The sequence below is a fragment of the Solanum tuberosum genome, unplaced genomic scaffold, assembly GCF_000226075.1.
Source record: "Solanum tuberosum cultivar DM 1-3 516 R44 unplaced genomic scaffold, SolTub_3.0 scf00336, whole genome shotgun sequence".
Lineage (NCBI taxonomy): Eukaryota > Viridiplantae > Streptophyta > Magnoliopsida > Solanales > Solanaceae > Solanum > Solanum tuberosum.
In genome coordinates, this window is record NW_006239257.1 from 597,463 (window position 1) to 622,040 (window position 24,578).

A 24,578-nucleotide genomic window follows, 5' to 3' on the forward strand; every position below is an offset into this window, starting at 1 on the left:
AGATATATTTATATTCATTTTTTTTAAAATTACCCCTTATTTAGAAATGACAGCTTCTTGGACGAACACGGCATTACAAAATTGGACCAAAAGCTATTTAGATTGTACTGTGATGCATTTAATATTTTACTATTTGTGGCCCTATTTTATTGGCTATTAAATTTCATTCATTTTTTGGGAGACATCTTTATTCTAAAATATCACACGTATCTATACTTACTACAAATTATAGACCTTGACTTTCTCTTTCCACTTCCCACAGCCCACATGTTCAAATATCTCTTCATCTACTCAAAGCTCTCTTCATCTTCCATTTTCTGAAAGTGTTGCTGCAGTTTAAGGTATTTCCTCTCCCTTTGTTCTTCTTCTCTCTTCAATTTTCTTTGTGCTCAAATGATAAAATGAGAATGATAGTTCTTATTATGTATTTTGATTCTCTTTTTTGTTTCTTAGAATATGTACACTTAGCTATTAAAACCCCAACACCTAAAAGGAATAATTAAGTTGAGGTTCTCTAGATTTTCTTTTCATTTGTCTTACTTTCGAACATGATATCAGAATCAGCATAAAACTTAATCTTCTGTGCAACTACCAGCGGAGAAGAAACTCTTGTCCACTGTGCATCATTCCAATGACTGTGCAACAATTAGTCAGAATCAGCGGGCACTGCCTCAACCAATACCACCACTGTGTTTGGAACTCTTCGGCAATCCAACCCTAGAAAACCCATTATCATCAGACTCTTTATGTGTTGTCACACGCCGGGAAGAAGTCTGATTTGCCGGTGAGATTCACCCATGTGCCGGTGCATGCGAGGGAGTCCAGCGACTCTTTGGCGACGTTCATTCTTCTGTGGAACTCGCCTCCTCAATTCAACATCACCCATCCACGTTCCACTGCTTTCTGACAACTTTCCAACTAGGCAGTCCACTTCTCCGACGAGTACTGATGCATGATTTACATAGGGGAAGATAAAGGATAGAATTCGTTAGGGATAACATGTCAGCATTTCAATTGGTTATGTTAGTTAGGAGTTTTTGATTACACTAAGGGCGGGAAAGTTTGTTAGTGGCAATTGGCCTCAGAAAAGTTAGATCTGATCCAAGTACAGCTATACAGAGAAGTAATCCTCTATTGATTGATCATGAATACATTTACATTTGTCTCAATTACAAATTTCTTCTTCTACAATTCTCTTCCCCCATTTGTCTCAATTACATTTCACTCGAATTACTTTGTAGAGTTCCTATTTTATTTTTTTTGAGAAGAAGATAATTTGTAGAGTTCCTATTTTAGCTTAGAATTCTCGAGCTTAGAGTTGAGCTCCAGGAATTCTGTTAACAGTGGTATTAGAGCTATTGAATCCTGGGCATCAATGGCGAAGGGCACTAAGGCAATTGGAGAACCAACCAGTGGAACCCCCTACTTTCGAGGTAGGAGAATTGTGTGAGATGATGCAGAAATTGGAGTTTTAGCAGGTAAAGTTTCACCTCTGAAAAAATTGGACCAACCAGTAGTTGAATTGAAGAATCAATTAGCAACTTCTGGGGAGACTCGAAGGAATAAAACCCCATAGGAACAGGAGTAAGGTCCTTCCCGAAATGGCCATTAAGAAGAAAGAGTACAAAGGGAGAGAGAGAGAGAGAGAGAGAGAGAAAGGAGTCCTAACAATTACAATTCTCACCACTTGAATTGCTCTATGGTCAAGATTCAAGAATGGAGGTCTTGCGATTTAATGGAGATAATCTGAAGTCATGGTTGTTCAAGATTGAAGAATAGGCATCTCATTGAGACTCTCATTCCCTATTCATACGATCTCATATTTGTTGCATTTTTTCGGGATGCAATTTTCATATTCTATTATCTTATTAATCGCATGCCATCCTGGGCTATCCTGAATATTATGTTTTCTTTCCCTTCCATCTTGCGTCTTCAAGAGCATGTGGTTTGTTCACAACCTTACTCCAGAAATAATAAGTTAGTTCCTTGTGCCCTTAAATGTGCATTTCTAGGTTACTAGAGGATATAAAAGGCATATCGATGCTATTCACCTGATCTTCATCGGTGCCTTATATTTGTAAATGTTACTTTCTTTGAAACCCAGCCATACTTCACCAATCCAGGTGATCACTTAGACATTATTGAGGTTGTTACAAATTCCATCTTTTGGAGATTCAATAACTATCTTTCCTTCATCATCACCTACAACTCCAATTCCCTTACGTATAGCTCCAGTTCAATCACCTACAACTCTAGTTCAACTTTTCAACCTTCTACAACTCCATCATTCTTGATTTATCATCGCCTTCAATGTCCAACATCACGTATAGATGATTCAAGTCTTAAACTGAATCCTTAGCCTACTAGGGACTTGTCTTTCACTAGTCCACCGATTTCATTTCGAATAGGTATTCAGTCCACTCGTAATCCCTATCTCCATAATACTTGTTTGAGCTATCATAGTTTATTATCATTTCATTATGCCTTTGTGTAATCTTTGTCTTCTATTTCTATCCCCGAGTCTACAAGTGAAGCGCTATGTCATCCTGAATGGCGATAGGCTATGGTCGAAGAGATCAAACTTTGTTGTTCAGCATCTTGAACTAGCCATCCCTTAGAAGGTATTGTTAAAAGATCTCAATTCCTAATGAAATGGATGTGGCAGTAGCTTGTTGGAACCCCAGAGTTTTTACTTGATCCAGGATATGTGATGTATTTTTTTACATGCTAGTGGCACTTGGAAGCTTGTTCCTCTACCTCTAGGTAAATCACTTGTTGGTTGTCGGTGGTTGAATCCAATCAAAGTTGATTCAGATGGTCTGGTCGACTTAAAGCCCACCGTGTTATCAAAGGTTATACTCAAATATTTGGACTTGATTATAGTGATACTTTCTCCCCGTGGATAAAATAGCATTTTTTGCCTTCATATATCCATGATTGTTGTTAGTCATTAGCCTCGTTATTAGCTAGACATTAAGAAAGCTTTTATCCATCGTGATATTGCTTGGCGGAGTTTGAGGTCTTGTATGCCAGTTGTGTCAATCCTATATGGTTTGAAATAGACCCCTTGAGCACAGTTTGATAAGTTCAGCACGGTCATTCAAGAGGTTGGTATGACTCATAGTGAGGCCGATCATTTTATATTGTATCGACATACTTCTTATAATTTGAAGGGGAGCCTTGGAGTAACTGGTAAAGTTGTTACCATGAGACTAGGAGGTCACGGGTTCAAAACTTGGAAACAACCTCGGGAAGAAATGCAAGGCAAGGCTGCATACAATAGGCCCTTATGGTCGGGCCCTTCCCTAGACCATGCGCATGCGGGAGCCTTAGTGCACTGGGGTGCCTTTTTTATTCTTCTTATTATTTCTGCTTTTAAATTGAATCAACATCTCTTCCAACATTTCCAGATGAAGGACCTAGGCATATTGAGGTATTCTCTAGGCATTGAGGTCACACCTCCAAATTAAGAATTTTCATCTCATAGTGTAAGTTTGCCCTAGAGATTCTTAAGGAGATAAGTATGACAAGTTGTAGACCCATTGATACTCATATTGACTTGTAATAGACAAATATGATAGGTTGTTACCTTACAATGCCTTCAGGATCAAAAGCAGCATGACACCAAGAGGGCATACTCTCAGAAACTGTGTCACTGTTGGATCCATTGCATTCCTGTGAAAGATTAATATTGGTCATGAAGGGGCTAACTGTGAGGTCTGGACATAAGCATGTCAGCGGTGCAGTTCAGTATAAAGTTACCTTCATATTTCTATATACAGGTTTTGCATAGAGTGATCTATTCCAAGAATATAGCGATCTATCATTCCAGCAGAATTACATGCAGGTCTATGATCTCCTATAACAGAACATTTTACCTGCAAGTAGCAACAAAATTTACCATCTTATATTACAAATAAATTAAGATAACTGATAGAAAAAGTTCTCCAACTTGATCAATTAGGAATAGAACTGATCATACACAAAGCGGTAACAAGGGATCAGTCATTTTTAAGGTTCTATTGTATTAAAGTGATAATAAGCTTCTAAAGGATAAGAATTGATCACAAAAGTTCTTGACTTTGAGCAAGCGTTTTACATGCTAAATCAAAGGTAGAAATATTAGTACTGATATCACTCAAAGCAGTAATGACTCATCACATTCATCTTTAAGCTTCTGTAGAGTTCTTACGTGTTGCTTGGAGCCACTTACATAGTCACATTGTTTTTACTTTTTAGAGTATAGTTCAGATTAAGGGGAATAGAAAGCAAGCAGCTGTTAATTCATAAATGGTGCTTCCTGTTGACTGCGACACACTGAATTGCCAGTCAGGGACATATAGACCATATAACAACCCACAATATATAGTAGACAATAGGAACATGATACACCTAAAAATGAAGTAAAATGTTGTTAGGTAAAACTAGAGACAATGATAACCATAGAGGACAAGAAACAACACTATATAAAAGGAAGATCGATAAACCCTTCGGGGTGGCCCAGTGGTTTGGACTTGGAACTTCCATGTTGGAGGTCTCAAGTTCGAAACCCCTTGCCAGCGAAAGCAAGGGGTTTGCCTTCTGGGTCGAGCTCATCGCACCGGGCTTGCCTAGTGTGGGTTACCTCTTCTATGTGGTTTGCGAGCTATTGCATAGGAGCGGGGGTTTTACCCTGTGCACACCCAAAGGGTAGCGGTTGTGGGTTCCCTTAGTACAATAACAAAAAAAAAAAAAAGAAAAGATCGATAATAAGACTGTCAATATCATTGCAGTTGGACTCACTAGTTTTCCAATAAAAACATACAAATATCTCTTCTTTTGCCTATTTAATCTATCTGTTAATAACCAATGAGGCCTAGTCCAAGTAGTTGGGTTGAGACCTTGTACCAACATGTCATGGGTTTGACTTCCACCAGCGACAAGCTAGAATTTTATCTAACTTAAAGGGGATAAATGCCTACTTATGCCTACTTATGAGAAGTTGAAAAAAACTGGCCCGCGACTAAGATTTTGTTTGGTACAATAAGCAATAGTTTAAGCTCTCGGTTTATCTGATTATGTTCCATTTATCAAAAGGAAAAAGAAAATCAACGTTGTTAAGATACTTGATCTATATTCTTCCTTTTCAGTTTCCAAAGCAATACCTTCATGATGCAGAAACAGAAGATATATGTAGTACTCCTAATAATTGCACAATCAAAACAAAAAATCTACCTGAAAATCAGGGATGTAGTTGTCTTACCATTGCCAAATATAATTTTTGAAAAAAGCAACTCTTTTCATCCCTTGACATAGAAGCCATATCTCGCACAAAGCTGCCATAATATATCCAACAGCTATTCTCTGCATAAATGAAAAGAAATGTATAATATTCTGAACAAGTAATTGAAATGAACAGGTCACATGCATAAGTTCTTCATCTGCACCTATCTATTGACCTAGTTACTAGTAATCCTTCTAACAAGAAAATGAAAGCTTCTTATAATAAATAATCAGGGAAACTAAGTTAGGATGCTACTCTTGAAGAATCAGCATCTATCACTGAAATAGCTAAATAGGAAGTTAATCCATATAGGCACTTTCACCAAAACTAAAAAGAACAACAAGAGCAATACTTCACAGGCTAAAGTAGAGGAACAAGGGGCACAAGCGAAAGCAGTCTTTAGAAGTCTAACTAAGGAAGACTTACGAACCACTTAGGAATGATAAGAAACATAGCTACAAAGCAAAAGAAGTCGTTGGAGGCAATGCGACGACACTCATCTCAACTGGCAATGCTAATATGAAACGACACTAATCTTGTAGCTAATCTAGTCATCTAATACCAAAAAAGCAAACAAATAATATCAGAGTTACCAGCAAAATTCCCATCCATCTTATTCTTTCAATAACTACACCATAGGTTAAACCAGTTATTCCATGCAAGTAACCCCCTGAAACGAAACAAATGTGGAATCAGTAACAAGAAGTTTAGATATCTCATACAAGAAAAATGATATACTACGAACAAAATCAGAAGACAACAGTAGAGTTAGAATCTCATAAATATTCTAGGATCTTGTAAATAAAGTATAGCTTGAATTACTCCTGAAATTATGTATTTTGATTCTCTTTTTTGTTTCTTAGAATATGTACACTTAGCTATTAAACCCCAACGGCTTGAAGGAATAATTAAACTGAGGTTCTCTAGATTCTCTTTTTGTTTGTCTTGCTTTTGGACATGATACAAGAACCAGCGTAAAACTTAATCTTCTGTACAACTACCAGTGGAGAAGAAACTCATGTCCACTGTGCATCATTCCACTGACTGTGTAACAATTAGTCAGAATTTTCGAAATTGGAAAAACAATAATTAAATAGGAAAAAAATATATAAAAATATATAAGAAACCACCAAACACGATTCTGCTTGCACAAATAACTTTCAAATATAAAAAATAATAGTTTTCAAAAAGAAAAAAATTATTTTTTTATACGTTGAAATTTTCCGGAAAAAATAATTTAATAGGAAAAAAATAGAAAAAATAGAAAAACTCCATCATACACATTTCGGCTTGCACAAATGACTTTCACATAACAAAAATAATAGTTGTCAACAAAAAATTATTTATTTTTTATATCAAAATTTTCCAAAAAATAAGCGATGACATTAGACAATGTCAGGTGGACGCGGGCACCTCAGCCGATGTCGCCTGGGTAATGCGTGCATGGGTTTGCGCTTGTGCGCGGCATCGTTCGATGTCGCTTGGCCGATATGCGCAAGGGTCTGCCGTTGTGTGTGGGCCTTGGCCAATGTCGCCTGACTGATGTGCGGAGGGGTATGCCAATGTAGCTTGGACAATGCGCAGGGCCTACCGTTCAGCGCGGGCCTTGGTCAATGTAGCTTTTTGGACGTTCGTAGGGCTCTGTCAATGTCGCCTAACAAATGCGCGCAGAGGCCTGGCCTTGTGCGCAGGAACTGATAGATTTCGCTTTGCAAATGTGCGCACAAACTTGCCTTTGTGCGCAGGCCTCATCCGATGTCGCCTAACTGATGTGTGCAGGGGTCCGCCGATGTCGCTTGGGTGATGCGCGCAGGGGCTTGCCATTGTCCCTTAGGCAATGCGCGCAGGGGTGTGCATTTGTACGCGGGCCTTGACTAATGTGCGCAGGGTACTTGGTCATGTATTTGGAAACCCCTTATTTGCCAATAGAAATGTTGGCCTACTTCCACACCGAATATATTGTATATCCCCTTAAGAGTATTGATGGAACATGATAGAACGTTCATATTGTCTTTTGCCCTCTGAAAAAATCGAACTTTAAACAAAAAATTTAAATGGGAACGTCCAGTGCCAAAGTCACTAAACGGGTAAGTCGACAATCCCTGGACTATGTAATGTATTTTATCTACTAGGTTATGAGCGGACGATTTTAAAGAGGACTCTCCATTCATTAGATAGAGAAGATCACCAAGATTTCGCAATCCGCTACCAAATTTATTCCAATTCCAAGAGCTCAGATTGAATCGGTATTGATATACCAATTTGATATAAAGTATCATACTTCAATTTAAATTTTGAATTGAATAGAAAATTGAAATTATATTTTCAGAGAACATAAAACGACAATACAACAATAAAAGAGAAGAAAGACAAATATCATAGATATCTCCACACGCGTTTAAGCCATACAAACCTTTTCTTATACACTTCACAATCGTATTCTACTCAAAAATCCGTAAACAAAATCTCTCGTTTCTTTGCGAATCATTTTTTTTTTTGACAAAGGTAACATTACTTCTATATATCCACAGGTATACTACATCAAAGTGTAGTCCCCCTCCAAAAAGTTTTACTTACATCATTCCTAGGATCTTCTAGTTACAACCAGTCAATAATAAACACATTTTCAGCATCTCCTATCACTACTTGCTTACACCAAAAATAATAAAGCCCTAGGCAATTAGTCTTTATCTTCCGGATATTGTTCTGTTTTCCTTCAAAGCATCCTTGATTCCTATCCTTTCAAATTGTCCACCAAATACAAGCTGGGACAATCCTCCATCTCTTCTCATTTTTTCCTGCATTTCCATCCCTGTTCCAGCATTGTAGGACTTCTATAATACTCCCAGGCTTTGTCCACTTAATCTTCCTCTTTTGGATAAACATCTGCCACAATTGATCAGTCCATTTGCAGTGTAAAAAGAGATGGTTGACTGTCTCCACCTGTTCTTCACATAGATAGCAACTAGAGCGTAGATTGGGTTTCCTCTTGTTTAAGTAGATTGGGTTCTCATGTGTCAAGACTGCCTACTTTGCCAAGAGCCATGTGAAGTAATTCACCTTGTAGGGAATTTCTGTTCTCCAGATCATCCTCCAGGGCCATCCTGCATGCTGCTCCTCCGTAGACCTGAGTTCTCTGTATGCTGATTGAGTTCTCTGTATGTTGATTGTATACTGATTTTACAGTGAACTCTCCCCCTCTCTCCCCCTTCCATACTAGTCTATCTTCCTCTCCTGTCAGATTGGTAGCCATTTGCATTGTATCATGAAATCTTGCTATGGTTGTCATCTCCCAATCATTTAGTCCCCTTCTTAGAAACAGGTTCCACCCTTGTCCTGTCCATAACTCTGCCACTGTTGCTTCTTGTCCTTGGCTCAGACTATGTAGTACAGGGAAAGTATGTTTGAGTGCTTCCTGTCCACACCAAATGTCATTCCAAAAAGCTACTTTTTCTCCATTGCCCACCTTGCAGCTTGTTCTCTCTTTGACCAGCTGCCATAGGTTCCTGATAGACCTCCATACACTACAATTGTAAGGGTTGGTGATCACCTCTGTCATCCATTTATCCTCCATGCCATATTTTTCTATTATTACTTCCTTCCATAGAGATACTTCTGGTGGTTCCTTCCATAGAAATACTTCTGGTGAGACAAATTTCCACAACCATTTCATCATCAAACTCTTGTTTTGGGTTTTCAGCTCTATGATATTGAGTCCACCGCCTCTCTTACTTACCAGCAATTCCTCCCATTTGACCAAATGGTACTTTCTCTTATCTTTGCTTCCCTGCCATAAGAAGTTCCTCCTAATCGCATCCAACCTCTTGGTTACCTTGGCTGGTATAGGGAATAATGACATCATGTACGAGGGAAGGGCATCCAGGACACCGTTAACTAGAGTTAGTCTGCCACCTGATGATAAATATTGATACTTCCAGTTTGCAAGCTTCCTTTCACATTTCTCAATTACTCCACTCCATATTTCTTTTGACTTACTCTTAGACCCCAAAGGCATTCCCAAGTAGGTTGTTGGTAATTCACCCACTTTCCCTCCTAGTGAATTGTCTAGGTCTTCAATATTTATCACTGTGTGGACTGGATAGATGAAACTCTTGCTCCAGTTTATGTGTAGACATGAAACAGCCTCAAAAATATTGAAGATGACCCTCAAAATCAGCATCTGCTCCTCTACTGCATCACAAAAAACTGAAGTGTCATCTGCATATTGTAGATGAGTAATCTCAAGATTATTTCTTGTATTATTTCCCACTTGGAAACCTCTGATCTAGCCCTTTACTTTTGCTGTCTGAAATAGGTTGTTTAGTCCTTCCATGGCCAAGATAAAGAGAAAAGGGGATAAGGGATCCCCTTGTCTCAGACCTCTGTATGACGAGAAGAAGCCACATGGGCTTCTGTTGATCAGAATAGAGAATTTCACTGAGCTTATGCACTGTCTAATCCATTTTAGCTATTTTGCTCCAAATCCCATCCTTTGTAACAGATTCATCAAAAAGTTCCAATTCAAATGATCATATGCCTTCTGGATATCCAGTTTACATAGGATCCCTGGTTTCTTGTCTCTCTCTCTGGAGTCTACACTTTCATTGGCTATCAATAATCTGCCTATTCTTGATGAAAGCCATTTGCTGTCTATCCACTAGCTTATGTATCACTTTTTTCAGTCTTTCGGCAAAAAGTTTTGCAATTATCTTGTACACTCCTCCTACTAGACTTATTGGTCTGAAGTCTTTTAGTTCCACAGCCCCCGTTTTCTTGGGTATCAAGGTCACAAAAGTAGCATTTATACTCTTCTCAAATACCCCTTCCTCATGGAAGTTTTGAACTGCTGCCACCACTTCTTTTTTGATGACTTCCCAACACTGGCTAAAGAAAGCCATGGAGAAACCATCTGGGCCAGGGGTCTTGTCCCCGGCACATGCTTTGATGCCTTCTAGGATTTCCTGTGCTTCAAAAGGGGCCATCAGTTGGTTATTGTCATCCTCATCAATCGTAGGGCACCCTATCATTTCTAAGTCTGGTCTCCAGTCCTCAGTTTCAGCATATAACTTCTCATAGTATTCTGTGATCTCCTTTTGTATCTCAGCAGGCTCAGTCAGTAGCTCATCTCTGACTTTAATCTTATCAATAGTGTTGACTCTTCTATGTGCATTTGCTGTTTTGTGGAAGAAGCTCGTATTCCTATCCCCCTGTTTAAGCCATACTGCCCTAGATCTCTGTCTCCATGTTGTTTCCTCTTTTTTAGCCATCTCCTCAAACTCAACAGTAAGAGCCAATTTGGAAGCTATCTCCTCTTCCTCCAAAATTCTCTGGTCCTGTATCATTTCAAATTCTGCTAATAGGTTTAGTACCAATTGCTTCTGTTGACTCAAATTGCCTTGCCTGGTCTTGCTCCACTCTTTCAACTTAGCTTTCAAGGCCCTTAGCTTCGCTACCAGTACAAAGTCTGGTTTTCCATGGAAGCGAAAAGACTCCCACCAGGTCTTAACTCTATCATTAAATCCATCAGTAGTCAACCACCAATTTTCGAACTTGAAATATGATTTGGTAGTCCCCCATTCTCCACATTGTAGCATTAATGGAGAGTGATCTGAGACCACTCTCTGTAAGGCAGATTGTTTAATGTTCCTGAAATTTGAGTCCCATTCTTCAGAGATTAGAAACCTGTCTAGCCTTGCTGCTGTGGAGTGTCTGTCCCCTCTTCTCCAAGTGAACTCTCCCCCTGCTAAATCTAAGTCCATTAATTCCATGTCTTCAATGAACTCTGATAGCTCTGTCATTGCCCTGTTGATTCTGTTACAGTTGTACTTCTCAGAAGGATACCTCACAGTGTTGAAATCCCCACATAGGACCCAAGGGCCCGTGAATAGACCTCTTGCTGCCCCTAGCTCCCACCAAGTTTCTTCCCTTTCTGCTCTATCATTCGGGGCGTAGACACCTGTTAGATGCCATTTTAAATCCAGATTCTTCCCAGAGAAACAAACAGAAACTGAAAATGCACCCACACTATTCACTTCCCCATCCCATCTTCTTTTATCCCACATAATTACTATGCCTCCCCTCGTCCCACTAGCTTCGAGTTGCACGTAATCTGCCCACCTACTACCCCAGATTTCCTTAACTTTATTAGCAATCTCCCCCTCCATTTTTGTCTCTTGAAAACATACCACATCTGCTTTCCAAGTTCTTATCATGTTCCTGATAATACTCCTTTTCCTCCCACAATTCAGCCCCCTCACATTCCATGACACAATGTTTAAATTCATTGATCCATAATGGCCAAACCCCTCCCCCCCCCCTTTACTTCTAGTACCATTGCTATAGAACTTAGAATCCAATTGCAGCCTTTTTAGTTCTAATAGCCCTTTCCTCTTGCCTGTTGTTTGTTTACTCTGTTCCCCCTGTTTCCTTGTTTATTGCTATCGATCTTCATCAACAACTCCTTCGCCTTTTCCTCACACCCTTTGAAATTAACCCCGAATTCTGAGCTTAGTTTGGTTATATTTTGTTGTATCCAGTCCGAAGTGCTCATGTCTTATTCTGGAAATTGGATACCCAATGGAATAGCTTCCTCTGTACCTCCGTCTAAATTCTCCTCCTCCAGTGGTTGAAACATTAATATGTTGGTCACTACTATTGATAATTCTTATAATTATAACTTTTGTGTGATCGCATGTTATCCTGTCTCGCGACTTCCAGCTCCCCTCGGTCTCTATTCCATTGCGTGATCTAGCGTTGAAATTTGTTTTCCTTTGCTTTGTTTGCTAATATCTCGATATTCATTTATTATATCTACAGGATAGGTAATTGGTGTTTGGGCACTAGAATTTTCCACAACAATTGGGTCCAAAATTTTTTGGCCCAAAGACAATTCCTTTTGACCTAGCTTTTTCCTGCTATACACATTATTTTCCCCTCCTTTTAAGTCTCAGGCCCACTTGCATGCGGGACCCCTCACTTGAAGTCCCCACGTGCCCATCCATTTTTTTTGCAGGTTGTGCCTCCTTTATCTTCTACAAAAGCTGATCCTGGGTATTGACAACTGAGTATTTGCCTTTCTCCTCTCTCCTCTCTTCTGATAATCTTACTGTGACTGGAGCTTCATACCACACCGGAATGGTGTAAGTAAAGCCATCGCAGGTTACTTCTACTTCTCTGGGAATCCTCTCCCTATCACCTCGTACTTTGATTCTGGCCAAATGAAGGTGATTCTTGAGAGAAGTCTCCTCCTCCGTCTCGATAAAGTCTCCACATATGTCACCGATCTCCTTGAAGACTTTTGGTGACCACAAATTCATAGGTAAACCCAGCAACCTAATCCATACCCAATCTCTCCTTATCTCTGCTGGCCAGCAGCCTATCGTTGGTTTCCACCATTTGAGCCCCAACTTCATCTTCCTCCAGATCCATTGACCTGTTAATACATGCTCTGCTGCCACTTTGGATGGCAATTCAAACATGAAATACCCATCATTCATGGCATACACTTTGACTTGTATCGCCATCTTCCACGAATTACAAGCCCATCTTCTTACATCGTTCAAACTAGGGGTTTCGTCTGCTTGACATTGAAATTTTCCTACGATGCACCTATTCAAGAGATCATTAACTGGCTGCGATTCACCACCTGTGATTCTTACTTTGTTCGCTGTACTCTGTATTTCGGCCTTCTCTGTTGCCTCCGTCATCCATCTATCTTGGAAGAGGGCTTCTTTGTAAGACTTGTGAAGCTGTTTTCTGTCCTGCACTGCTGTCCCCTGTGTTTTGATTGGCTCATAAATGAACCCAGCAATCTTGTGAGCTATATTCCCCCAGCCTCCTTTGGGTGTGGACTCCGGAGTTATTATGACAGACTTGTTTTGATCTTGTAATGCTATGAAGCTGATGTATCTTCCACTTTCATTGTATTTAAGAGTGCAATAAAACTCTGCAAAGTGGTCCTTCAGGTTCCACCTCTTTACTGTCCTTCCGTGTACCTTTGAAGCTTCAATAAATACTGCAACTACCCATTTCAGGACTTTAATGCTAACTTTCACTCCTCTCATCAATTTTCTGCTGCGCTCCACCCATTCAAACCATTTTCCAACCTCATCTTTGCATCTCATAATGTCGTAGGACTTGAACCCTGCATTGTAAAAGATGATATCCTCCCCTATTGGGTGTGGTCCGGCAGCCTTGCTGGATCCACCCATCTGAAACCTAGAGTTTGAATAATTTAAGCTAAAAGCTGACAGACCTCGATTAAAGTGCCTGAGAGCATTTTTTTAACCTATTATACAACGCGAATCATTTTTTGAACAATGAAACCCAATCGTAGGCTTCTTTCAGATTCATGTGTTCTAGTATTCTGGCATAAGAAGACCTACTTTTTCTAAAGTAGCACGATGATTCTTAATGAACTCCAATATATTAGAATTGATCTTAAATCCTTGTTTCTGAAGTCCATATAATATTTTGCACATCTCCTTATACCTATTATCATTTCATTCTCTATAGAAATTACTTAAGTCAGTCGGCGGCCATTGAGCTTCAACCAATACCACCACCGTGTTTGGAACTCTTTGGCAAACAAACACCAGAAAACCCATTATCATCAAACTTTTCATGCGTTGTCACACGCCGGAAAGAAGTTTGATTTGCCGGCAAGATTCACCCATGTGCTGGTGCGTGGGAGGAAGTCCAACGACTCTCTGGCGATGTTCATTCTTCTGCAGAACTCACCTCCTCAATTCAACATCACCCATCAGAGTTCCAATACTTTCTAACAACTTTCCAACTAGACAGTCCACTTCTCCGGCGAGTACTGATACATGATTTACATAGGGGAGATAAAGCATATAATTCGTTAGGGATGACATGTCAGCATTTCAGTTGGTTATGTTAGTTAGGAGTTTTTGAATACACTCAGGGCGGGAAATTTTGTTAGTGGCAGTTGGCCTCAGCCAAGTTAGATCTGATCAAAGTACATATAAAGAGAAGTAATCCTCTATTGATTGATCATGAATACATTTACATTTGTCTCAATTACAATCTTCTTCTTCTTCTACAATTCTCCTCCCCCATTTGTCTCAATTACATTTCACTCGAATTACTTTGTAGAGTTCCTGTTTTAGCTTAGAATTCTTAAGCTTACAGTTGAGCTCCTAGAATTTTGTTAACAGTGGTATAAGAGCTATTGTATCCTTGGCATCAATGGCGAAGGGCACTAGGGCAATTGGAGAACCAACAAGTGGAACCCCTCCTTCAGAGGTAGGAGAATTGTGTGAGATGATGCAGAAATTTGAGTTTTAGCAGGTATAGTATTATCTCTGAAAAATTGGACCAACTAGTAGATTAATTAGCAACTTTTGGGAGACTCGAAGGCCCCATAGGAACAGGAGTACGGTCCTTCCCGGATTGGCCAATAAGAAGAAAGAGCACAAAGGGAGAGAGAGAGAAAGGAGTCCTAACAATTACAATTCTCACCACTCGAATTGCTCTATGGTCAAGAATAGAGTTGTCAAAAAGGGCCAGCCCAAGCCTTGCGGGCTAAGAAATTTGATGGGCTAGGGCGGGCCAGCCCTTCATTTGGAAGGGTCTGAAAATGCTCAACCCAACCCAACCTAACCGTAGAAGGGACGCGTGTTGGGGCGGGCTAGCCTTTTTTTTTCTTTAAAACTTAAATTTCTATAACATCAAGAAAATGAGAAAATTTTCAACTCAAATATGGCAAACAATGGTGTTGTTTCAATATCACTAGAAAAATATTTAGTGTGATTAGCATGTATCTAGGATGCTAGATACGCGAAATACATGTATCTGGTGTGATGCGTCCCAAATACGCGAGCAAGATAGGAGAGTGGTGAGTGAGATGGGAGGGAGGTGAGGGCGCGTGATTTGTACTCTATGTATCCTAGATACATGTGAATCTACTTGGATAGAGTGTATCTAGAACAAATTACACATAATTTTAAGTCTATGTATCTCGAGATACATGTATCTGGACACACAAAAATCAAATAAGATTCGTAATATTACAACACAATGTTCATCTAAGTAATTAGCTCATACACTAGTGAGATTTCTGTAAGTTACCCTCAAATAAATAGTTTTGGCCCGTGAGCGGACCCCGGCCTGACCCCGATCAAGCCTCAAGGGCCAAGGGCTTATATGGATCGGGCTTATAAGCGTTAGTTTTAAATGCGCTTGAAAAATTCTATCATAACCCTACACCAATAACGGATTGGGTTGGGCCAGCCCCATAGGCTAAGCCCATTTATACGGCTCTAGTTAAGAATGGAGGTCTTGCTATTTAATAGAGAAGATTTGAGGTCATAGTTGTTCAAGATTGAAGAATAAGTAGTTATTGAGATTCTCATTCCCTATACATACAATCTCATATTTTGTTGTGTTTTTTCGGGATGCAATTTCATATTCTATTATCTTATTAATTGTATGTCATCCTCGGATATCCAGAATATTATGTTTTCTTTCCCTTCCATCTTGTGTCTCTGAGAGCATGTGGTTTGTTCACAACCTTACTCCAGAAATAATAAGATAGTTCCTTGTGCCCTTAAATGAGCATTTCTAGTTTACTAGAGGACACAAAAGGGATATCGATGCTATTCACCTAATCTCAACAGTGTCTTATGTTTGTTGATGTTACTTTATTTGAAACCCAGCCATACTTCACCAATCCAGGTGATCACTTAGACATTTTTAAGGCTGTTACTAATTCCATCTTTTGGAGATTCAATAATCTTCCCTTCATCATCACCTACAACTCCAATTCCCTTACCTATAACTCTAGTTCAATCACCTACAATTCTAGTTCAACTTTTTAACCTTCTACAACTCCACCATTCTTGATTTACCCTCGACTTTAATGTCCAACATCACGTACAAATGATTCAAGTCTTAAGCTGAATCTTTCGCCTACTAGGGACTTGTCTTTCACTAGTCCACAGATTGCATTTCGGAAAGGTATTCAATCCACTCGTAATCCCAATCCCCATTATACTTGTTTGAGCTATCATAGTTTATTATCACTTCATTATGCCTTTGTGTAATCTTTGTCCTCTATTTCTATCCCTGAGTCCACAAGTGAAGCGTAATGTTATTCTAAATGGCGACAGGCTATGATTGAAGAGATGTATTTTTTTACATGATAGTGGCACTTGGAAGCTTATTCCTCTACCTCCAGGTAAATCACTTGTTAGTTGCGGTGGTTGTATCCGGTCAAAGTTGATTCAGATGGTCAAATTGGTCGACTTAAAGCCCACCTTTTTATCAAAGGTTATACTCAAATATTTGGGCTTGATCATAGTGATACTATCTCCCCGTTGCTAAAATAGCATTTTTTGCCTTCATATATCCATGATTGTTGTTAGTCATTGGACTCTTTATTAGCTAGACTTAAAAAAGTTTTTATCCATCGTGATATTGCCCGGCAAAGTCTGAGTTCTTGTATGCCAGTTGTGTCGATCCTATATGGTTTGAATAGTCCCCTTGAGCACAGTTTGATAAGTTCAGCATAGTCATTCAAGAGGTTGGTATGACTCATAGTGAGGCTGAACATTTTGTATTTTATCGACATACTTATAATTTGAAGGGGAGTCTTGGAGTAACTGGTAAAGTTGCTACCATTAGACCAGGAGGTCACGGGTTCAAAACTTGAAAACAACCACAGGCAGAAATACAAGGTAAGGCTGCCTACAATAGGCCCTTATTATCGGGCCCTTCCCCAGACCCTGCGCATTGCAGGAGCCTTAGTGCACTAGGGTGCCCTTTTTATACTTCTTATAATTTGTGCTTTAAATTGAATCAACATCTCTTCCAATATTTCTAGACGAAGGACCTAGGCATATTGAGGTATTCTCTAGACATTGAGGTCACACCTCCAAATTAGGAATTGTCATCTCATAGTGTAAGTTTGCCCTAGACATCCTTAAGGAGATAAGTATGACAAGTTGTAGACCCATTGATACTCATATCGACTTGTAATAGACAAATATGATAGACCCATTGACACTCTTATCTACCTGAACATTGAACTTCTACCACAACAAGAGAAATCATTTAGTGATCGCCAGGTAGTAAGTTCAATTATCTCAGAGTAACTTGACCTGACATTGTCTTTCTTGTGAGTGTTATAATCCAGTTATGGAATCTCCATGCGATAGTCATTGGGATGCAATTGTTCGTATTCTCCAATTCATAAACTCAAAGCAAATAATTGCATTTTAACGATGTGATATGACTCCACAATTAATGGGGAAAAATGATAATTGTTGTAGAGAAACTGCTCCTCTACAACAATAGAATGAAAGATTTATGGAACAACTACTCTTTAACTTCTCTTCTTTCTCCAAAAGATGTCTCTTAGCTATGAGACTACAAGTACTTATACTAGTTCTAAGGTTCCACAAAATTTGGAGGGAAAATTAGTTAGTACTGTTTTCCTGAAATGAACAGTGTCCTTTTTAACAAATTTCTGGAACTGCTTTTAACTACCTATCAACTCAACTACTTCTGTTAATGATAGTAAACAACTATAGGTAAAAACAATTACAATTGAGGTCATGAGAAGATTGTTGAATACACAGATGTCGATGGGGTAGGATCACCTTCAGCTAGGCGGTCTATATTTAGATATTGTGCTCCGGTAGGAGTTAATGTGGAATCTTAGAAAAGTAAGGACAAATGCAATGGCTCGATCTAGTGCAGAAGCTGAATACCGAGCAATGGTTATGACAACTTGAGAACTAATTGGATTAACTAGTAGGTCAAAGAATTGAAGTTTGGAGTAATCAATCCAATGGATCTTATGTGCAATAAGCAGACTACTCTTCATATTGCATCAAGTCTGATGTTTCATGAGAGAACTAAACACAATGAGATCAATTGTCACTTCAACAACAACAACAAGAGACAAAGTGAAACCCATAAGTGGGATCTGAGAAGGGTTAGAGTGTATGCAAACCTTACTTCTACCTCCTTGGGAAATTTCCAGAAGACCCTCGGTTTAGAGAAAAAAATACTCGCAGGAGACATGTCACAAAATATGTGAGTCAAATGATCAACTTGTTGATATTTTCACCAAGTGCCTCATTGGTTCTCGCATTATCTACATTTGTAACAACCTTGGTACATCGATTTATATGCACCAGTTTTAGGGGGAGTTTTAGAATTTCATAGATATTCTAGAGTATTCTAGGATCCAGTAAATATTGTATATCTTGATTTACTCCTGTAATTATGTAATTTGATTCTCTTTTCCTTTCTTAGAATATGTACACTTAGTTATTTAAACTCCAATGGCTCAAGGGAGTAATCAATTTCTCTTAATTCTCATTTCGTTTGTCTTACTTCCTAATAAAAAGAAAAGGTCATCAAGAGCAAAGCAGGAAAGCCCTTCATCCACACAAGAAAAGCATAGAATCCAACAATCTGTATCCTAGCTAAAAACATATGTTAGAAGATGTATTGTATTATGTTACTTGGTACAGTAAAATCTTCAATTTTGACTATTTTCTGCTGATGCTTTTCCTCTCAGGAATTAAACTATGGTACCTTCACGCAGCCGCTACCCTTTGGGTGCGCACAGGGTAAAACCCCCGCTCCTATGCAATAGCTCGCAAACCACGTAGGAGAGGTAACCCGCACTAGGCAAGCCTGGTGTGACGAGCTCGACCCAGAAGGCAAACCCCTTGCTTTCGCTAGCAAGGGGTTTCGAACTTGAGACCTCCAACATGGAAGTCCCAAGCTCAAACCACTGGGCCACCCCAAAGGTTACATTCTTGTTGATTAAACATCTCTCTTTCTTCATGTTGTTAGCTGTCCATTGTGAAAGGCCTTTATACTTACCTGGTTTATTTAACTAACTGTAGCTAGCCGAGCTCGAGAGCTTTTTTTACATGCAGCTCCTAGATTGTACAGAAGCTGATGGACCAAGGCTTAAAATGCCAGACAGCGACGAGCTAGCTGGTCTTTTGAATGTGCAAGTTCTCAAGAAGAAAAACATTCCATCATTGAACTTCGTTTCATTTGTAAGAACCGGAGCAATATCTTATCTAGTATACTACAAAATTAAAACAGACTCGTTTGTTGCAATGTATGGGGTATAGAAGATCCATTTCAAAAGACATATATACAGGCTTAAGTTGCAGAATATTGTTAAGCGATCGACATCAGTAGTGAGCCGTAATATTGATTTGAGATATGCCAGCACACAAAATTACTTTGAAGGAAAATGCCAAGGATAAAAAGTTTCAAGGTCCTAATCACACTTTCAAGGTTGCCTCAGTTCTGTCTAAAACTATCTGCAGTTTTGAAAGAGGAAAAGGTTCAGAAAGTGCTAAGAGCAACAACCACCTGGTGACAGGCATGATCTTACTCAGATGATTTATTTATAAATTGACAACACATAGTACAAAATATCATAATGCAAGTCTGAGCACTATGCATCATAAGCCTATATCTTTCATAATGATTGAGTTTATGTCCACGATTTTATCTGAAGATCAAATTATAGATACCGTATTTACAATTGCCAGGGGAACTCCAACAACAAAGAGGAAGAAAGGCATTACAAAGTCTGCCTAGCGGACACCATTCCATGGATAGTGAGCAATGCTTGGATTGACTACCACAAAACTTTAGAAGTTCCAAGTCACCTCTTTACTAGCACAAATCAAATTTACAAGACTGACTCAAGGAGCATCGGTTTAAGCAAAAACTTAATCATGCATATGTTGTGCACCATATGCATGATCAAGACCCTGCAGAAATCGGAGAGGATTGGTCTTTCTCCTTCTTTGTTAAATCTTGTTATGTTATAAGCAGGCTACTAAGCGCAGGTCATGGCTTAAGTGGATTGGATCGTGACAAGAACTCTGTTGTCTTAATATAAACATGGACAAGGATAGTTATCAAAATCACCATTAAAGAAACTAAGCAATCAATCCAAATCTTAAAGCAAGGAGCCTAGTAGTTAAAGAAGCAATCTTACAATGAACATTGGGAAACGATATTTGTAGGGACATATGCAAGTGATTGTAGTTGTTATGAGCACGAATAAAACAATCTAAAGGGTTCTGAAACTTAGAGAGGTGGCCATATCTTCTTTGTGAATGTGGTTTTGAGGCTCATTTTAAAGATTTCTTTGAGATAGATACTTGGTTGACTCTTTCTCTAGAACCAGGGGAGCATGAGATACAAAAGGGGATCAAAATGTCCCATCAACAAAGTGATAGCTTTCTGCTAAATTTCTCTACCATTTTCTTCTCTCCATTTTGGCCAATATGAGTTCATCTTGTACTAGCAATTTTATAGGGGACTTCCCTTTTTAGTGGCAGTGCACTGCCTTCAGATGCAGTAGTGCGGTGGACTTATAACAAATATTTACTTACTTAACCAATGTAAAACTGAACTCCACTCATTCACTATTTACGCCTTCTCAATATCGAGAATTCCGCTACTAGATATGGAAACTTAAAAGCACGTAATGTATAATTGTGTGCTAAGAGATACCTGTTCCCCAGCACACGCTATAACATTTTCTAGAGCTGCATAACCACATGCTTTCGGATCCAAACCTTACCTATTACGTCATCCGTTCTTCCACAAAGGGAAAACTAAACACACTCTTCAATATACTTCGTTGCTAACTCACTCAATTTTAAACAAATTTAGGGGAAAATGAAAACTAAAAATCATTTTTTCTGCTGCCAATAAGAATTTTAAAAGCAGAAAAAGACGAAAGAAAAGTCGTGGACTGTACCAACTCCAGGTTCCGATATTCCCGAAAACATAAATAAAGGAAAATCATTCTAATCTGTTTCCCCAAAAATTCTAGGTGGAATCTTAATCTGTTATCTCATCAGTAAACAAAATCTAGGTAGAAATTAAATTTGCTTACAAAAACGCAGAGGCCTCGAAAGACATCGAGAGAAACAATACAAGAAGAAGGTGTAGTAGTTTTCCTTTGAGTTGCTTCACTTTTTCGCTCAGCTAGCACCACTTCCCCGCCGTTGTTCTTCCCTAATAACGACTCATTTTCTGCCATAAAGCAGTATGAGAGTGGGGCCAATATTTGATCAACCCTCCCATAAAGCAGTATGAGATTTATATTGAAGATGAAGATGGAGAAGAAGAGTAGTTTATGCTTGTTTGATCCGTTTGCGACAAGGACCAACTATGAGGGTGGGGCCAATATTTGATCAACCACTATTCATTTAATGTCCATTTATTATTATTATTTTTAACCAGAAACCTTCCAATAAACTTATTCACTAATCTTAATCTTAATATAATTTAAAGGAGAAACATAGACAAGGTGATGTGGCACCTCTCTATAATTTTCATATGTATTTATCTTTTTTCTCATTTTTTTGGCCTTTCTTTTTATTTAAATTAATTATTTTATTGTAAAAGTCAATTATTTAATTTATTACAATAAATATTATATTAATAGAAAAACATTTACAACAAAGACTCTTCACATGCCAACTTACAAGGAGTAATTATTCATAATTCATACCTCTCTAATTTCTATTATTAATAAAAAAAATAAAAAAAATTTGTCCTTCAAATTACAATTACGAAATTATTTTTTTTTTTAATATTTTATCTTTATTATTTAATTTATATAAAAGGTTGTATTACTTAATTAATTACAAAAATCTATATATTTAATAAAGGCCTCTATAAACAAGGTGATGTGGCACCTCTCAATGGCCTAGAAAGCTATTTATCTTTTTTCTCCTTTTTTGAGTTTTCCATTCATTTTTTTCATTAATCAATTCATTAAAAATTAAAAAATCAATCATATTCATTACATATAATTATATCACATGAAAGTTACAAAAAAACCTCTACCTATTTGAATTCTCTAATTAAATAATATGTCTCCTCAACTTCCTTCTACTTAATTCTCATCTATAAATAACAATCATCTATGGTGTTGTTGCATGTCCATTTCTATTTTCTCCAACTTCATATCGTTAATATTATTTTTTTTGTTTTTCAGCTTTTATGAAGATTATAGATATATTTTTTAGAATTTCTTCTTGTGTTACAATTGCCAAGCAAAAGTTTATCAAGATGAAGAAGTAAGTTTGAAGGCGGTGTAAGATTCGTCAAAAGAGATTCAAAAATTAATTCGCTACAAGTCATCAAAATGAAGAAGAAAGTTTAATGACGGTGGGAGATTCATCAAGAGTTGGAAAGAGTAAAATTTGAAAAAGTAGAAGTTTCAATAATTTACAAATATATAGATGCACTTATTGTTGCTTATATAATTTTTCAATTAATTATTTATCCATCAAGATATGTACCTCAAGAACAAGATTATATTACAAAGCACTACTTTTTGTATCAAGGGCAACATGATCTTCCACGGATTATTTTGTTGCTTAAAGAAAACTTTTGATATTTTCATTATATAAACTTTTGTCTTTTGCATATACAATTCATATTTTATATCGATATATATTATGTATATAACATGTTAATATGACATAATTTCTCAATCAAGATTCTATCATCTTTTGTTTAGCTTTATCCGCTTCTTTTCATTCTAATTTAGATGATATAACACATTTTTTTCTTTTGTAGATTTTGAATTGACTAAAAAGGAGATGAGTTTCCCTCCATTAAGTTTTTGTTTCTTATTTGTTAACACTTGTGTAAAATTAGTCAATATATATTATTGTTGGATTCAAATTTCACAAAACATTTAATTCTTCTAATTTAATGAAATTTTTCAGAATGAACCAAGTTTGTTCTGCCAATATCTAATTACAATGAACATATTTTCTTAAGTTTTAGAGAAAATTGATATTTGTTTAAGTTGATTATGAAACTCAAAAAATGAGTTTACTCTCTTCATTAATTAATTTGTTTGATAACTAAAAAAAATATATATATAATATTTATTACAGCTAATTACATCTCATAAATTACAAAAACCTCCGTTTATTCACTTTTTCTACTTAAATAATGACATATCTCCTCAACTCCTTTCTACGATTCTTTTCATTACCTCTACATTTAGTTTTCCCAACATATAATAGATTTAGATGTTAGTCTATCATTTGCACATCAGCTATTCAAGATTTACACGTAGAACATTTTCATGGGAGCATATGTTTTTTCTTTATTTGTGGTTGTAAGCTTTTGGTAACAAGACATACTCTAATTTTCTTTAAAATTAATAGGGAAATACTACTATATTGCGTTGTTCTTTTTATTAAAGGGTTGATCCATCTCATGACTTATAATTTTTTTTATCTATTTATATTTTTTGCTAAAATAACATGTCTCCTCAATTTCCTTTTACTTAATTCTTTCTCTCTTTTTTTAAGACTTCTTTCCATTTTTCTTTCATTTACATCATATATTAAAATTACTCAAAATTAAGTCATTTTTCTATTTCATAAATGAGCGCTCTAAATAACTTTAAAGTAAATAATTTATTTTCCTGATGACGTTATGTACACATTCTGTATTTAAAAAGTCATTTCTTTTATAATTATTTAACATTGTAAATGAGGGCAAAAATGGAAGAATTTTTCAACATCTCTCTTAAACTTGGAACAATTCACTTATTTTGAACTATGAAAAAGGGCTCAACAATTCACTTATTTTGATTTGTATAATTATTCTTTGATAATTAATACAAATAAAAATGACGATATATTTTGTATCGAGTTGTTTGTTGAAATATTAATATTGATTGCTTTTCAATTTTATTATTACGATTTTTTTATATTTATATTTTATTTGATTAGAAAATAGTTAGTCGTTCTTTCCTTTGTATTACTATTGACATGCCTTTTGTTATTTTTCATATTTTAACTTGCACGATTTTTTTAAAAAAATAAAGAATTTTATGAAAAATTACGTACCTAACAAGTATATTTTTTGTTAAATAAATCATATTGAAGAATTATATTTAAAAGGGTCTAAATTCACTAGTTCCTTATATAAAATAAGCATTCCTACATTTAAAAAACGAGGAGGAAAGATTATTTATGCTTCATTTGATGATCCACGACAAATAAAAAATTAAGCAGAAAATTAAGTTAGCATTTTTTTTTTCAAAATATTAAACATATTCTTTTCACCCCAACAAAATAATACGAAAATAGTATCTTATAAATTGAAACAATTATCATAAACATTTTAAAGCTTTTACCAAAGTATTGATCATATTTCTTCTTTTTTAGTATGTGCTAATTTATAAAAGAAATTGTCTTTAAAATATTTGTTATAATTGCGCGAAGCGCGAACATGTTAACTAGTTATATAAAAAATG

The 24,578-nt window shown here is 37.1% G+C and overlaps 1 protein-coding gene and 1 pseudogene across 1 annotated transcript in view; both read right to left on the reverse strand.

Annotated features, from left to right (window-relative positions):
* LOC102591964 (heparan-alpha-glucosaminide N-acetyltransferase-like) overlaps positions 1 to 21,452 on the reverse strand; it is a 66,745-nt gene extending 45,293 nt beyond the window's left edge. The window contains exon 1 of the mRNA XM_015315025.1: positions 21,180 to 21,452. The gene's annotated coding sequence lies outside the window, so the exon portion shown is untranslated. The remainder of the gene's footprint in view (positions 1 to 21,179) is intronic.
* Positions 515 to 24,578, reverse strand: part of LOC102591620 (uncharacterized) — a 28,632-nt pseudogene continuing 4,568 nt past the window's right edge.